General features: G+C 43.4%; 1 protein-coding gene and 1 long non-coding RNA gene across 2 annotated transcripts in view; one reads left to right on the top strand and one right to left on the bottom strand.

Annotated features, from left to right (window-relative positions):
* Positions 1 to 17,491, bottom strand: part of LOC124038225 (baculoviral IAP repeat-containing protein 6-like) — a 135,782-nt gene that overhangs the window by 34,420 nt on the left and 83,871 nt on the right.
* LOC124038226 lies at positions 5,673 to 8,280 on the top strand. The gene is made up of 2 exons (XR_006839328.1): positions 5,673 to 6,045; positions 6,858 to 8,280. It is a non-coding gene; the product is annotated as an uncharacterized LOC124038226 (long non-coding RNA).

The following is a 17,491-nucleotide window of genomic DNA, read 5'->3' as shown; positions in this document are numbered from 1 at the left end:
ACAAAACACTAGGGATCTTAATCATTTTGCCAAAGTTGTAATATGACTCTGATTGGAGTCATTTAAAAAAAGATGGGCTGCCTGGAGGCTGCCTCTGTAGAACTCGCCCTGCTGATAATTGCCCTGGTCTGTAATTTCCCAGCATTAGAGTGATTGGTATGTGTGGATCCTAATGATCAGAGAGGAGTTCATCCACTCAGCCCAGTTGGAGGTAATTCTCTCATGGAATGTCTGAACGCTTCCTTGCAAAGCCAGAAAGCCAGGGCTGAAGAGCTTTCTACAATTGGCTTGAAAGTGGATACTGGTCGATAAGTGTTCACATGAACGGTCAACTCAGGGGCCGTGTCCAAATACCCATACTGGCTGTAGACCGTTTGAGTACACACACAAAAAATAGTTTTAAAGTATGCACATTCTCAAAAGTCTATGCTGTAAATGCCCAGATGTCATACTAATTTAGTCTTTTCATCTAGCAGAATTCACTGCACAATTTTCTTGAATTTTATAGCCACAACAAATTGGAAGAGGGGGGCTGATCTCTAGGTAGATCTCTTCAAGTAAACAACTAAACTTGGCTGTATGATTGCCATAGGCTGAGAGACATCCTATGACCATTAATCCCCTTAAGTATTTACATTGTATATAACTTACAAGTAATAGTGTAACCATGTATATTGTTGTTGATTTATTAGCCATTCTTTTATGATCGTTCCATTTAATTAAATGTATCGACCAAAGATTACACAATACAACAGCAGTATCTGTATACATGATATGTACTGTCAACGATTATTGAAGCTCAAAGGGTGTAGCTTTGGTGGACAATTTCGATACCTTTTGGAAACTAAAACATGCTTTATAAGGAGGATGGGATCCACCCAAATCACTTGGGTTCCTAGATCCTTTCACAAGGCTGCGTTGAGACAATGACTTAATGACCCAAGCCCAGCTCAGTTAATCCCTACTACCATTGTGACGCTGAGTTGTCATAATGCTTAAGCAAATGTACATTATACCAGGGGTTTTGGTAGACAATGCAAGTAACCTCATTTAAGTTCCTCTAACTTCCCTGAATGCCTCTGCTGATCCTACAGCTATTGTATGCAGTCATGTGCCTATGAACTAGTTTTATACTGTTAGCACTGAGGCGGTGTGCCCTAGTAGGAAGTCCACTGTGTGCAGATCACCCTGCACTAACATAAATAACATGAGCATACCTACTTCTGCTAACCTTCCCAATAAAGCAATCAATCAAAACAAGCATCCCAGAAGGTGCTCAAAATAGCCCATGTTAACATATGTAGCATAAGAAACCACTTCCATGAAATCAATAATTTGCTAGTATCAGACGACATTCATATTCTGACCATCTCTGAAACTCACTTAGATAATACATTTGATACAGTTTTTGCAATACAAGGTTATAACATTTACAGGAAAGACAAATGCCAATGGTGGAGGTGTTTATATACCGAACCACACTCCTGGAAAGTTTAGAGAGGATCTCATGTTAAATAAGTAATATGGCTACAAGTTCATCTGGCTCACGTTAAGTCCATGCTATAGACTAAAGTGCTAAGTCAGTATCTAGATAACGTGTGAAATGCTTGATAATGTGCATGATATCAACAGATGTATATTTTCTGGGTGACTTAAATATCGGCTGGCTTTCATCAAGCTGACCACTCAAGAAAAAGCTTCAAACTGTAACCAGTGCCTGGTTCAGGTTCTCAGTCAATCTACCAGGGTAGTTACAAACAGCACATGAATTAAATCAACGTGTATTGATCAAATCTTTAATGCTGCAGAAATTAGCTTGAAAGCTGTATCCAGATCCATCGAATGTAGCGATCACAATATAGTAGCCATATCTAGGAAAACCAAAAGTTCCAAATGCTGGGCCTAATATATTGTATAAGAGGTCATACAATAAGATTTTTGTGATTCCTATGTTGTTGATGTAAAGAATATTTTTTGATCCATGGTGTGTAATGAGGAGCAAACAGACACTGCACTTGACACATTTATGAAATAGCTTATTCCAGTTACTAATAAGCATGCACCCATTAAGAAAATTACTGAAAAAAATTAAATCCCTGTGGATTGATGAGGAATTTAAACAATTGTATGGTTGAGAGGGATGAGGCAAAAGGAATGGCAAATGAGTCTGGCTGCACAACCGATTGGCAAACGTATTGCAAATTGAGAAATCATGTAGCTAAACTGAATACATGTTTTTAAACTACACAATGAAACAAAGAATGACAGTAAAAAGCTTTGGAGCACCTTACCTTATATTAAATATTGTGAGAAAAGGCAAACTCGGCTCCATCATACATTGAATCAGATGGCTCATTCATCACAAAACCAACTTATTACTTTAACTACTTTAATGATGTTTCTAATTGGTAAGATTAGCTAACTTAGGCATGACATGCCAGCAACAAACGCTGATACATCCAAGTATATCTGACCAAATTATGAAAGACAAGCAACATCATTTCGAATTCCGTAAATTGAGTGTGGCAGAGGTGAAAAAAATCCCTTTGTCTATCAACAATGGACAAGCCACCAGGGTCTGACAACTTGGATGGAAAATGACTGAGGATAATAGCAGTGTGTGCTCCCAGGCTTGGAGGGAAGCAAAAGTAATTCCCGCTACCTAAGAATAGTAAAGCCCCCCTTACTGGCTCAAATAGCCGACCAATCAGCCCGTTACCAACCCTTAGTAAACTTCGGGGGGAAAAATTGTTTGACCAGATAAAATGCTTTTTTTTACAGTGAACAAATTGACAGACTTTCAGCAAGATTATAGGGAAGGACATTCAACAAGCACAGCACTTGCAAAAATGACTGATTGGCTGAGAGAAATTGATAAAAATGATTGTGGGGGCTGTCTTGTTAAGACTTCAGTGCAGCTTTTGACATTATCAATCATAGTCGGCTGCTGGAAACACTTGTGTTATGGCTTTACACCCCCTGCTATATTGTGGATAAAGAGTTACTTGTCTAACAGAACAGAGGGTGTTCTTTAATGGAAGCTTCTCCAAAATAATCCAGGTAGAATAAGGAATTCCCCAGGCAGCTGTCAAGGCCCCTGACTTTTTTCAATATTAACTAACGACATGCCACTGGGTTTGAGTAAAGCCAGTGTCTACATATGCAGATGACTCAACACTATACATCAGCTACTTCAGGGACTGAAATGACAGCAACACGTAACAAAGAGCTGCAGTTCGTTTCAGAGTGGGTGGCAAGCAATAAATTAGTCCTAAATATTTCTTAATCTAAAAGCATTGTACTTGGGACAAATAATTCACTAAACCTCAACTAAATCTTGTAATAAATAAAGTGGCAATAGAGAAAGTTGAGGTGACTACACTTCTTGGAGTAACCCTGGATTGTAAACTGTCATGGTCAAAAGACATCGATACAACAGTAGCCAAGATGCGGAGAAGTCTGTCCATAATAAAGCGCTGCTCTACCTTAACAGCACAATCATCAAGGCAGGTCCTACAGGCCCTAGTTTTGTTACACCTGTACTACTGTTCAGTCGTGTGGTCAATCTCTCCTGGCTCAAAATGGAGGAGATTGACTTCATAACTACTTGTATTTGTGACAGGTATTGACATGTTGAATGCGCCGAGCTGTCTTTTTGAACTGCTGGAGCACAACTTGGACACCCTAAAAATACATGCCATCAGAGGTCTCTTCACAGTCCCCAAGTCCAGAACAGACTATGGGAGGGGCACAGTACTACATAGATCCATGAATACATGGAACTCTATTCCACATCAAGTAACTGTTTTATGGAACAGAAGGGACTGTGAAGCAACAAACACATGCATACACACACGATTACATACGCACTATATTGTAATGTTTAAAAAATAGTAATGTATAGCGGCCTTCATTTAACTGGACCCCATGAAGAGTAGCTGCTGCGGGATCCATAATAAATACAAATACACATTACACTTGCAGTATGATCTGTTTTCAAAGCAGAGCCAATTCCTATAGTTAAGTAGTGGACCTTTATGGTCATGGCTTGCTAAGACTCCAAACAGGCTTGCAACCGCGGAGCCGGCCTGAGGACCTTGTATAATTGACCGGGCTGGAAAGAGACTGGATGGGGACGTTAATAAAAATTGAGCCAACACATTCACAAGTAAGATCGTTCGCACGACAGAAACCCAAAATAAACAGTCTTAATCGCATAAACGGGTTAAAAATCATAGAGTGACTGATAACCATATATTGTACTTCATTGAAACGTAAGAATAAGATGAGAGAAAGTTAAATATCAGGAGGGCAACTCAAATGAAGGAGGAGGAGCGCTGAAGGGCTAGAGTGAATCACTGCTGAGGAAACTTTGATTGTGTTTTCTAAATGTACGTCAACGTATATGATCCAATCCTTCTGGGGAAATGGAGAGTGCACGCTCTCGTGTTTGTCAACGTCACCACAGCACCTCTACATGTTGATTGGGGAGTCTAATGTATGTAAGGGGGCGATGGCGGACATACTGCATGCTGGTTGGGGTAAGATTTTTGCACACAACATGACAGTGCAATTTGGTGGTTCAGGGGGAACAGTCCCTCTAGTGAGGATGAGAGAAAATCGGGGGGTGGAACAAAAGGTTCCTATGTGGCTCAGTTCGTAGAGCATGGCACCTGCAATGCCAGGGTTCGATTCCCATGGGGACCAGTATGAATAAAGTATGAACATGTACGCGCTCCGGATAAGAACGTCTGCGAAATGACAAAAAAAAAAAAAAAAAGGTAAAGAGTTACCATTTTGCTGCTACTGCTTCTCAGAGTAGAGACCCCTGAACATATATTTCTACAACCCCCACTACGCCTCATCTCTTAGCCACGTCCTATTCCTGTCCCCACCCTCTTCTCCAGTCTAGCCGAGCCTGACAAAAGGATAGACTGTGTGCTACGTGCATTCTGCCGCCCTGCTGCGTTGAGGAAGAGGTCGCTTCATCTCTTCTCTACTAAAAAAAAAGAAACACAATTTCGTTGGCAGTAATAGCCCCGGTTGTGTGTGCTCAACCAGCCGCCGAGGAAGAGACTGTGGGACGCTTGAGCGTTCTCCCCTCCCTCCTGCCACAAGGACCCGGCCTCTCTCTCTCTTTCCGCTTGGTTATGCAATGCACGTCTCTCCCACGGCTTGCACAGGGGACCCGCCACAACACAGCCGCCACCAGCTGCAGGTGCAGACCAACATAGCAACAGCTACGCAGCAGCACTCAGGCTTTCCAGCTCTCTGGGATTTTACTGTTGCACTTGGCTCTTTGGAATACCACTTGCTGAGCGGTGGGCTGTCTGTAGTAGCCGCCGCAAGCACTAGCGTCTCCAGAGTAACCATACGCGACTGGGCCTCCGGGTTTCAGCGGCAGGAGATAGAGAGGCGCCTCTGAAAGGCACTAATTGCTCTGCTCCCGAAGGTGGGAAGCAAGAAAGGAGGAGAGAAGAGGGGGCGTGTACATTTGTCACAGAGACTGTGGCGCTCACTCTTTGAGCTGCTAAGAGGGTCAAAAAAGACAAGAGCTGAGGAGGAGGAAGAGGGGGGCTGTGGTGGAATTTGGAATTGGAAAGAGAGGGGCGGGAGGATGGGAATCATAGTGGGGAGGGAGGGGGAGCGTATGGGGAGAGGGTTTCTCCAAGCCCCCTAGTGCTTCAGCTGTGGTGGAGGAGAACTGAGGAATAAAACAACAAAAGCAAAAAAACGGAGACTATAGCGCAACCAACACCAAGGCAGCATTTAACCCAGGGGGTGGCACAGAGGACTGGAGAATTCATACGGCAAGAAGGGGGTGATTTTTCACAGAGAGCTGTGTCTGCGCAGAGCCACGCACCAAGGCGCAGTTGGGAGCCAGGATCTCCTTTTCCTTTTCATTCATTCTCTCCGACGCTGGGAGCGAGCCTACGCAGCCAGCCTCCCCCGCTTCCCAGTAATGCAGGCTCCCGTGTGTGGCCATGCTTCCCCGCTCAGGACCCAAAAGCATGCTGGATGTCACCCCACTCTTCACGCCGTAGGGTAAGAAACCTTTTTCACCCCTCTTTCTTCAGCTCACCTCCGCCTTTCTATTCTGTCTCTCTTCGGATGGATGGTAGGAACTGCCTGTTTGAGATTCAGGGAGCGAGGGGGGCAGCTGTTTCCGCGGGCTGCTTATTGTTGACGGTGTTGTGGCTGTAGCTTTGCCTCTCAGCCCTGGCTGGATGTGGCAGTGTCACTGACTGTTTACCTCCCTGTAGATTTCCCTGGGAGGTCTGACACCAGCTAGACCACCGGCGCCATAGGGACACTTACACGGAGTGGTGGGCAGAAAATCCTTAACTACCTTTGGCGAAAAAAGGGAGGGAGGGAGGGTGGGTGTAAGGGGCTCTAAATGGGAGCATTAAATTATGCTAGTTTTGACACGTCCAATGTCATTGAACATTTGCGGGGCGTTTAACTTTTGTGTTGCGGCTAGACATTAAGGGATGTTGAATACTAGGATTCTATTGTGGTGGGCACAACAGCTATGGCAATGAATAAACAGAGCATAGGAATGGTTTTGTTCGATCACCATTGATTTATTCTTGAGGATTCTGTTGGCTATGCTAGTCGAGGGCTGTTTGGTTCAGTTTTCCCCAGGGCGCCGTATAAAGCACATGTAGAAGAGGACGAGTGGGGAGGAGAGTTGGATGCATCGTAGCAGTGCAACCTTAAAACAAACCTCTACATTAATTCCCATTGTCTGTGTTCTCTTGATTGTGGGCTTGCGTTGTTTCTTTTCTCTAATGTTTGTATCTCTGTATGTGCCTATGTCACGGGGGCTGCCTCCATCCCCCTCTCTCCCTCTGCAGATAAGTGCCAGCAGCACCCCTGCCAGGTTGAGCGAGCATTATGGCCATGGGTCCCACGGTCATAACTATTGAGGAGGTGCGGGCGCTGGAGAGCAAGGAAGAGCAGGAGGAGTCCATTTTGGCCTTGCTGGGCATCGTTGGCACCTTCCTCAACCTCTTTGTCATCGTCTTTGTTTACATATACACTGTCGTGTGACTTAAGCCAGAGTTGGAGTGATCCTTCAAACGACAAGGCACAAACCAAGTTTTCTAAATCAACATATACTGGACTTGAAATCCAGAGCTCCTCCTCCCATTAACTTTATACTAGTTAAAAACGACATGAGCAGTTTCCCAACACAGAGAGTGAGGGTGGACAGTTACGTGGAGGAGACGTCTCACAGCCACAAACCAGGGAGATAACAGTGAGCTGGTGGCTACATCAGGACCATAGCTGTGCTGGATCTGCATCCAGGATGGGCAGACAGACACTGGCCCAGCCCCAGCCAGGGTTCACTTTCTCAGGCTACAGGCCAGCACAGCCTGCAGTGGAACATCACCTTGGACTCATTGGCGTGATGAGGGAAACAGTGTTACTGACAAATCTCCTTTGTCAAATGGATTATAAAAACGGAATAAGGGACACTGATGTCACTGGCCTGGATGGTTCAAGGAGCATGGCGTGGAGGAGGCAGTGTATGCAAAGAACACTGGGAAGCCATTACAGATGAACTGTACCTCACCATATCACATTGGTAATCTTCCGGGTACAGCATTTTAAACTGCTTGGTGGGATGTCACAGCGCACGTTACCCCGGCAATGTGGCTCTGGAGGAGCTTTAATGTAATGTGCTGCTTGCCGTCAGATAGGCCACACACGCGCCCGCACACACACACACACCCCCCCAAAACCAAAGGGTTAGTCACTGCTTCTCATGATTTGACAGATCACAACAGAGCGATCTCTATTGTCTTTATCTCGCTCCCGGCAAGAACTGATCTGCGAGGAGGGCAGGAGTGGCAATGACTAGGAAACATTTCTATTCCAATTGACCACCTGGGACTTCAAAACCAAACTGGAGATCTGCAATAAAAAGGGAAGTGGAGAGAAAGACGACAGGAGAGCCTGCGGTGGCGATGAAATCATCCACAGGAGTGGAAAGGACCTTGTGGGCGCCAGAAAGAAAAGCTCTATTCTGCATTTACTAAAACATAAGGCCTGACTTACACCGTCTCTTTCTGCATATTTTTCCACGCTCTGTTCGGTTATTGGAGGGGGGGGGGGGGGGGGACTGACGTATTTGTTCATGTTGATTTCAGGGTAGTGTCAGTAATCCTGTTTCTGTATAAAAAATGTAAAGCTTTTATAAATATATGGATAAACTCTAGATGTACTGTGCTATAGGGAAATTGTAAACAATAAAGTTAGAATGTAGGAATTGGATTAGCCTCAAGCCTAATCTATGATGGGTTCTGTGTGAGAATGTATGCATGAGTAAATGCCTGTCTGAGTATGTGAGACCGAACGCATAGATACCAGTAAGGATACGAGACATACGGTGAAGATGGGTGCGTAACAGGAAGTTTGTCACATATTCAAAGGGGCTGGATGGGGTCTGTATTTTCACCTCTATTCACATGCTTATAGCATGCCTACAACATGTTCCACTAGTTAGATTCCCTCCTACTCAGATTAATATTAGGATTCAGAGAGAGTCTTCAGCTTTCACAGCTCGGTTTCAGATGTGTCGACTGCTACTGCAATCGGAAACGCACATCAGGAACTTGAAATCGTGTCAGTTGCACCTACCTCAATGTGCTGTGTGTGTGAGCGTGTGTATGTGCACATTGTGTGTGAATCAATGGGGTCAAGGACACGCAAGATGAAGTAGCTAGCAAGTACAACCTGGGTAACTACACAAGTGAACAACACACACTGTTAGGACACACCACGTGCTACAAAACCAAAAAGGGTCGTTATAATCAGACCAGGTGCTATTAAATGACATCATGTGCTCGCGGAGGATAACGACAAGAAACACAGCAAAGCACCACTATTGACTCCATCCGCTCCCAGCCCTAATTCCATCTGCCTGTTCCTGAAGCTAGAGTAAGGATGGGACTGCCTAGGAAACGAGTTTGGGTTAATCCTCATGTGCACAGCATTTGTTCCACAGTGCTCCAGTAATGTCAGAAAGGACAACATGCTTTCAAGGAAAGGCTCTTACGAAGGCAATGCCCTTACCATGATGAGTACTCTTACCACGGGGAGGCCTGCCTGCGATCCATACTTACCGCTGCCTTTACCGCCTTACTGCTAACCCAATCGGCATAGACACCCATATCTACTTCAAAACGGCAATACAGAGAAAATTCCATAGTAGAATAGGCGGCCAGCCGGGGGTAGATTGTCATATGCAAATAGGGGGAGGGGAAGCGTTAATGAATCTGGGGTGGTGAGTCGTTTAGCATTCGCCTTGTGGATCCAGGTCCACTAGGAACATGTCCAGCAGTAGGGACGAGCACTGTAGAAATGTAGTCGAGGTGCTGAGAACTGGAGCAGTATAGGGCAGTCACGATCCCCACAAGGGCCTCTCCATGAGATTATGGGGTCTGGGCCATGAATAACCTGTCCAGCCCCCTCTCTGGAAGCCTCCCTTGTTCAGATGACCCACTACATCAATGTACAGGCCCATTAAACATGGATGGCTTATAAATCACATCTGCTTTTGAAAAGGGTGGAATCGGAACGAAGACAAGAGGGAAGAGTGGAGGAGATGCTAATGCTGTGGAGCTAAGCCATCTCCGCCCATGGTTTCTGCGCGTAGATAGAAGCACTTGGCCCAAATGCAGTATTCCTCACCAATGCACAACACAGAGAACGATTCACAAAACTGTGGACGAGATGCTTGTCCTGTCTAACAAGCTGTTCCTAACATGCTCACGTGTGAGGACGGTTTGGTAAAAGGGGAGTGAGTGAGGGGAGAAATAAATGTCATTTTCAATTAAAATAGATTAGTTTCGCAGTGACATTAAAAGGCATTACCTCTCACTAATGGTCTAACTTCCTGTGATGGAGTGCGCGGTGGTGTAATGCGTCCCAAAAGGATTGCCAAGACACCGATGACTAATGTGGAATAATACGCAAGCGGCGCAGCCAAGTTGGAAGATTAGCAGGAGGAATGAGTATGGCCTGAGGCAGATAGACTAAGGGGAGAGGGAGGATGGGGAGAGGGGTAGGCAGGGGCCACACCAAGCAATGGGACACAACACCCCCCCCCCCCCCCCCCCCCCTCCGTGTCTCTTAGGAGAGCATGGGAAGGCTGGGCTAAGAAATTCATCACAGCAAGGCAGCTATTAGGCAGCACACTGAGGATGAAGAGCATGAATGGAGACAGAGGAGTGTGGTGCTGTAGCCTTAATGATGCTTTTAATGTCATCTAGTGTGTTATCCCTTAATAAAGCTAGTAGCCAGGTTTTTAAATGTATCGACACTGGATGAATGGTGCATGGTATGAGAATGGGTTTGGACTGGAGTAGCCCATCTTAATAGATTTCAAAAGACAGATTGATGTGTTTGGTGTCATTCCTGAAGCAAAGGTACCGCCACTTTTCCGAAACACCACACAATCCAAGCTGCAAGGACCTAGGCCTCCAGAAAAAAATGTCACCAAATCATTAAAAGAATATGTAACTGTTTATACAAGTAGGGCTGGAATTTTGGAAGACTGTAATTAGCCAGCCAAATGACCGTGGCCACCATAATAACCGTTAAAAATAGCAAAAATAAACTCAATTATTTATTGAATTGTATTTATTTTGACACTTTCTCCTCCTGACCGCAGGTGCTGCCATAGAAATATAATGAATAGAATGGGCATCCCCATTCAAGTCAATGATGGCATAATGGGTGGACTGGCGGCCATTGCTATTGTACCCATAGGAGCAAAGCAGTAAGTACAATGTTAAAATACACTATAAGTATGTGGACACCCCTTCAAATTTGTCGATTCGGGCTGTATCAACCACAGCCATTGCTGACAGGTGTATAAAATCAAGCACACAACTCATGCAATTTCCATTCGGAAACATTGGCAGTAGACTGGCCTTACTGAAGAGCTCAATGACTTTCAACGTGGCACCGTCATAGGATTCCACCTTTCCAACAAGTCGGTCTGTCAAGTTTCTGCCCTGCAAGAGCTGCCACGGTCGACTGTAAGTGCTGTTATTGTGAAGTGGAAACATTGAGGAGCAACAGCCGCGAAGTGGTAGGCCACACAAGCTCACAGAATGGGATCGCCAAGTGCTGAAACTCGTTAAAATCACTTCCAAGTTCAAAACTTTCACAAAGCAACATCAGCACAATAGCTGTTCTTTGGGAGCTTTATGAAATGGGTTTCCATGGCTGAGCAGCCACACACAAGTCTAAGCTCACCATGCGCAATGCCAAGCATCGGCTGGAGTGAATCACGCTTCACCATCTGGCAGTCCGGCGAACTAATCTGTGTTTTCCAGATTCCAAGAGAAAGCTACCTGCCCAACTGTAAAGTTTGGTGGAGGAGGAATAATGGTCTGGGGCTGTTTTTCATGGTTTGGTCTAGGCCCCTTAGTTCCAGTGAAGGGAAATTAACGCTACAGCATACAATGACATTCTAGACAATTCTGTGCTCCAACAGTTTGTAAAAGGCCCTTTCCTGTTTCAGCATGACAATTCCCCTGTGCACAAAGCGAGGTCCATACAGAAATGGTTTGTCGAGATCGGTGTGTAAGAACTTGACTGACCTGCACAGAGCCCTGACCTCAACCCCATTGGGCACCTTCGGTATGAATTGGAATGCTGACCGAGTCAGGCCTAATCGCCCAACATCAGTGCCCGACCTTACTAATGCTCGTGGCGGAATGGAACCAAGTTCCCGCAGCAATGTTCCAACATCTAGTGGAAAGACTTCCCAGAAGAGTGGAGGCAGTTATAGCAGCAAAGGGGGACCAACTCCATATTAATGCCCATTATTTTGGAATGGGATGTTTGAGCAAGAGTCCACATAATTTTGGCCATGTAGTGTATGTGCTGTGATTTGTTGATTCAACTCAATAGATTGCATGAGCCACATACATTAGCATCTTTTGAATTAACATTCAACATAACCATGGAATTATTGCGTCAGAATACTAGGCAGCCATACTCCAAGTCGGTATTAGATAGAATGTCGCAGACCGCCCGCCTTGGGGGAAAACCACCCATGGTTACCCCATTGGCTCACTGCAAAAACAACCCTTTTCAAACACATTTTCTTGTTGAAAGCTTGTTTTAGTCAAAGGTACAACATATCTAAAGATTACTTTTCAACATCGGCTGCTCCTGAGCATTCTCACTACTTGTAAAAAAATCTAACGTAGGGCTTCCCACATGACCCTTGTCATGACGGAGCTAGCAGCTAATGACTGGAATATTAAGCTAGCAAAGACCAACAAACAAAACTGACTATACAGCTACAAGTAGTGAGTGGAGTTACAAACAGACTATACTAAACAAGTTCAATATCTTACCTGTGAGGAAATGTTTTCCACACACATGGCTACGTGTAGCCTACTTGGACACCTGGTCCCCACAATTTCCCACGCCGAACAACCTGAAGCCACAGGGCTCTAATTCTCTACATGGGAGAACTGTGAACTATAAATCAGGATTTTTCATCTGGTTACACGTACATTAAACACAGCAGTTGGCGCTTTTACAATGGGGGCCAACGGAAAATAATGTTTTCTGGTCTAGGGGAATTCCGTCTCACGACTGAGTGTTGCAAGTGTACCCGTCAAATCGCCAGGTTCCAAGCCCATTCTATTCATTCTATTTCTATATGTGCTGCTGCATTGCGGGGGCTTTGCCTTGGCAACCAGACTATTTTGCTTGTTTCAGCAAGTTACGGACTCAAACGCACGGATGCCCGACCATCCCATCTTCAGCCAGCGATTTGTTCCACACCAAAAGGTTTAAACGGTTATGAAGTTTTCATTTTCATGACCGTCTTCATCCATAACCATCTGCTACACCGTTATACGGAAATTGTGCTAGCTCTTTCTACAAGCATCATGTAAGAAAAAAATGTAACGCTAGTGAAGGTAAATGGTAGACAAAATGGAAAGTGAAAGCAGTACATTAAGTAGAAATGAGATGGAGGTTTCAATCCCTCCTTCTAGCAGCATATGACAGTTGATCATTAGTGGCACACTCCTACTGAATATCAAGTCTGCCTCTGTCACCACACCCACAGTTATCAGCCTCCCAGGGCTGCCTGCCCCCTGCCTTGCACTTAATGCTTTTTGGAAGGAACACCCCCTCCCTCCACTCCTCAGCGCAGCACGTTATATAAAAAATTATATATATTATTTTTTTAAAGACGTCAGGAGTGCTTAGGTGTCTTCTCATTTTTATATTACCAGCAACCTCTTGACATTGATTGACAGCTCATGGCTCCGAGGGCTGGCGCCGATACAACAGAGTGAGAGGAGCCCTTGGCTTCCATCAGCGCACACACTGAACCGACTTACACTGACCATACTGCACAGTAGATTCATCACCAAAAACACCATTTGTTATTAAATTGGGTGATAAAACATGTCAATTGAAATATTAGTCCATTTTAAAAGGCAAATGTTTAATCACAACAATGACATAGGAGAAAGGCCAGCGACAATGAAGCAGCAGTAAACATTGTGATTTAATAGCAGACGGCCCCGGCTGCATGTTTGCACACACCACGCTTGAGCGTGTCTGAGGCATTTAAAAGATAATGAGGACCAATTACAATACTCATCTCTTTATCTCCTGTTATTTAATTATGAGACCAGGGGCGCATTAAATGCACACCACAACACACATACAGGAACAGACACACACACTGACAACATCGGACAAAGAGGCAGTTGCGGTTACATACACAAAGCTATGAGCTACCTCCACCTGATATGCAACTATTATTGAATTACGTTAGAAAGCAAATCCTTCTGAATGGAGGCTACGTTGATACAGGCCTACCTGCCCATTTCAGCTCAGAACAAACGGAATGTGAAGCATAAAATCATTTTCGGGCGAGTCTATGAACCTTGTCGAAATCACACATGCCAATAATCTGTCCATAGTCAGGGAAGTGATGTCTCCTGCTAAGGGTTCATTATAAGCAAAGTATTTGTAGAGAGAACGCAATGAAAAGGGTTTTTCAAGGTGATTTTATTTCCTTGGTAGTGTGCCAACTTGCCATTTTATTCCTGGGAATGGCTAAAGGTCTGTGAGCAACTATTCTGTTAATATTCATAAATAACTGGACAAAAACATAAGCGAACCATAAAATCGCCACAAAATGTGGATAGATCACCACAGATTCTCCTATCCCCACAGATTGTGAATGGATTCTACTATACCCACTAGTGCTTCACAGTATACGCAAACTTCTGTACTTGAACATGAAAAACAGTGCGGTACTAGAAGTTATTACTTTCGGTAATTCTGTCAAATGTGTCTCATGGATCAACTGTCAGCCAATGTCCTCAGAGTGCGAAAGCACTGTGCCTGCTCCACTTTACCTGCACTGGGAGACTGGGCTGCATCATGTTAGCTCCCCACTCATGCTGCACAGAAGTTAGCACACTTGAATAATGTGACACGGCACGAAGAAAAGTAACTGTACGCAAAACAACGCCCATACAGGCAAGAAAACTTTACAATGCAAGAAGATACCGGTAGCTTCAGTGACGTAGCGCAGTTTCGCAGCGCAACCCCGCAACGTGGTAGACATTTTGTTCCCTCATGGGGCTGGGGTAATATTTTGCTGTTTAAGAGCAAAGTATCAGCATTCAGACCATGTGAAGTAACCTAATAAATAAAAAAATGCAACTGGATTTATTTCAATAACATAAAAGGAATTTCATCTTTACAATTATTGTCCAACAAGTGTTTAAAGGCCATGATTGTTTAAAGGGACATTTCTAAAACATCCAACTTTATATTCATCATCTCTAGCACCATCCCAACATCAACATGCAAAAATTGCGTGTTTCTATGTTTTGTAGTAAAATAAATATATATTTGTGTTTTCAATGACATCATCAGTGTGCATCGTGTGATTATAACCAATTTTGATGAGGTATTCCCTGCTAATTGATTGATGCCATTGTAAATACTAATATTCCTCTCTTTTTCACTACAAAACAAACACGGATGTTAAAATTGGGGTGGTGCTGGAAATGAATATGAAGTAGCCTTTTTAAAATTTCGCTTCCAAACATCAGATTTTGCTTTATAGCACTATTACATGTTCCAGGGCTAATTTTGTTAGTATTTTTGGCATGTTTTTCTAGATTTAGAACATAAAACATTTATAGAGCAAACATCCTCACTTCCATCTAGCACACAAATACTTTAAGTATAGATGGCAGAACAGTGATTCAAATGTTTTCAGAATATTGACAAAGTACTCCAGTGACGGAGTTGATAAATCCTCAAAATTGACATTTCTGCCTCTAAAAATAAAAAGTTAAATGCAAACATCAGTAAAATGATTCATTTGAAAATCCCTAATAAACACTATTCTATCAGATGACAAACAAAATCTGAGTTGATATTTTACAGAGTTGACAAAAATGGAATTTTTCTTCATTAAAGTAGTATAGACAGTAGCAATTCTGCTTTTCCTCAGATGCTTTATGACTCAAATCTAAATAAATGTAACACACTTGAACCAACATTTTCTATCAGGCAGAGGGAGTTGACACTTTAGGGATGTGACCACGATGCCAATATTGTCGTTTGAATCTATCAAAAGTAGAACTTTAGAGACCATGAGTGGTCTTATTAAACTACATTGTAATAAGGACATGAATAAGGGGTCCTAACGGTATTGCGGACCCTGCTCATTCCTGATTAATGTAGGATTTTAGACAAATCTGACGGAGTTCACCAAATCTCCAGACACATCTTTTAGGAATCACAGTTCTCTAAAGTCAGAGGGTTATTGCAAGAAACCACATAAGAATTAAATATTGATACATATTATTCTCGCCTCGTGAACGACGTCATTACCGGTTAAAGAGACCGAGCACACACTTCTAAAATAAGCTACTTCTATGCAAAGGTTGTTGACCAGTATGAGAAAATAAGTCCCAAATGGAAGGGAAACAAATCTTCATGTGGATACAGATGACATCCGCCAAAACAAGCTCAATAACGCAATCTATGCACACACTTACTGAATATGCATTCATGTGAACAGGCCTAGGCGACATCTTCATTTATAAATAGAGAACCATTTAAATAAATGATTGCCATTATGTTATTGTTAAAAAAACAAAGTCAAATTGATTGTATGATTCATTCATTAGTGCATACATGGCTGTCTCTGAAAAATGTTGACGTAAAAAAACGTCCAAGGTTTCCCAACGATTGAACAGAGCAGTAGCCAAGTTTGTCTGGATCATTCTGTAACTTTGGTTTATGCAAGGCTCATATGAAAACAATCCAGAGTCACAGCTGAACAGACAGCAAACCGAGTCAGAGCAATGGACTGACCCATCATTTAACTGTGTGTTCAGTTAGCTCTGGGTCAGCCCTCACCACCAGGGACGAGGGATTACCTTTGAGGATTACCATCATATCCTGCTTTCACAGAAAAACCTTTTCAGACCCCGATCACATCAGAGTACAAACTCCGCACATAAAGCACTGTAGAATGACGATGGTACATGCTCAGAATAAGAATTACCTTCACTAAACTTTTCTACCACAATACTCGAGGGACAAAAGGTTCTAAGAGTTGCTCGGTCCGGGGAACTAATTATTTCTAACAAAAACGTCTGTTGCATATTAAAATAATATATAACACAGCATAGAGAATGAGATCGTGTAGAGCGGCGGACACTTCCTATCTATCGTCAGAAGATAAAATGTCATCCAATTTTCCTCATAATAATTACTACCAGACGAAGTCACAAGTAACAAATTAGACTAAATCTATTAGTTCTCGCGCATGAAAAAAACTTAATCATAAGTGGATGGGTATCTTGAAAGCTTGGATTAATATCATTTAAATTGTTTATGGAACTTTATTGGAGAGCGTCGACCCCCACAGAAGCAATAGCCATGTTAGAGGAAGATCCTGCAGCTACATCTGTGTGTGGTCTCATCAAGCAAATGATCCCCACACACCACCAGGTTGCCTAGCTGCAGAAAAGACAGTCTTCCAGATGAAAGACCTCATCTAAGGACATCACAATGATGAAGAAAAAAAGCTTCTCCTACTAATAATTTGCCTCCTTTAGAAACGTCATTCTATTTCCAACACAATATAATGCACTTGACTAATTCTTCAATGCATTGAGTAGAATAGGAGTCAGAACATTGAAAACAATTGTGAGGAAACGTGCAACACATAAATAGCCTACTACTCTTAGCGTAACATTTGAAAACATATACAACTATGCGGTCTTATATTCCAGTGGTTCCCAAACTGTGGAGCAACCCCAAAGGTAAGAAGATAAATGACATTGCACTGGCACACAAACCTAACCCACCTCACCCGAGGAGGACATAACTACAATCACATGTTGTTGGAGACCAGGAGAAGCCGTAGATCATGAGAAACACACAATGTAAAAAGGGTATC

This window comes from Oncorhynchus gorbuscha, linkage group LG06, assembly GCF_021184085.1.
Source record: "Oncorhynchus gorbuscha isolate QuinsamMale2020 ecotype Even-year linkage group LG06, OgorEven_v1.0, whole genome shotgun sequence".
Taxonomy (NCBI): domain Eukaryota; kingdom Metazoa; phylum Chordata; class Actinopteri; order Salmoniformes; family Salmonidae; genus Oncorhynchus; species Oncorhynchus gorbuscha.
Note: the sequence above shows the minus strand (reverse complement) of the source record. Positions and strands in the feature narration are given on the sequence as shown.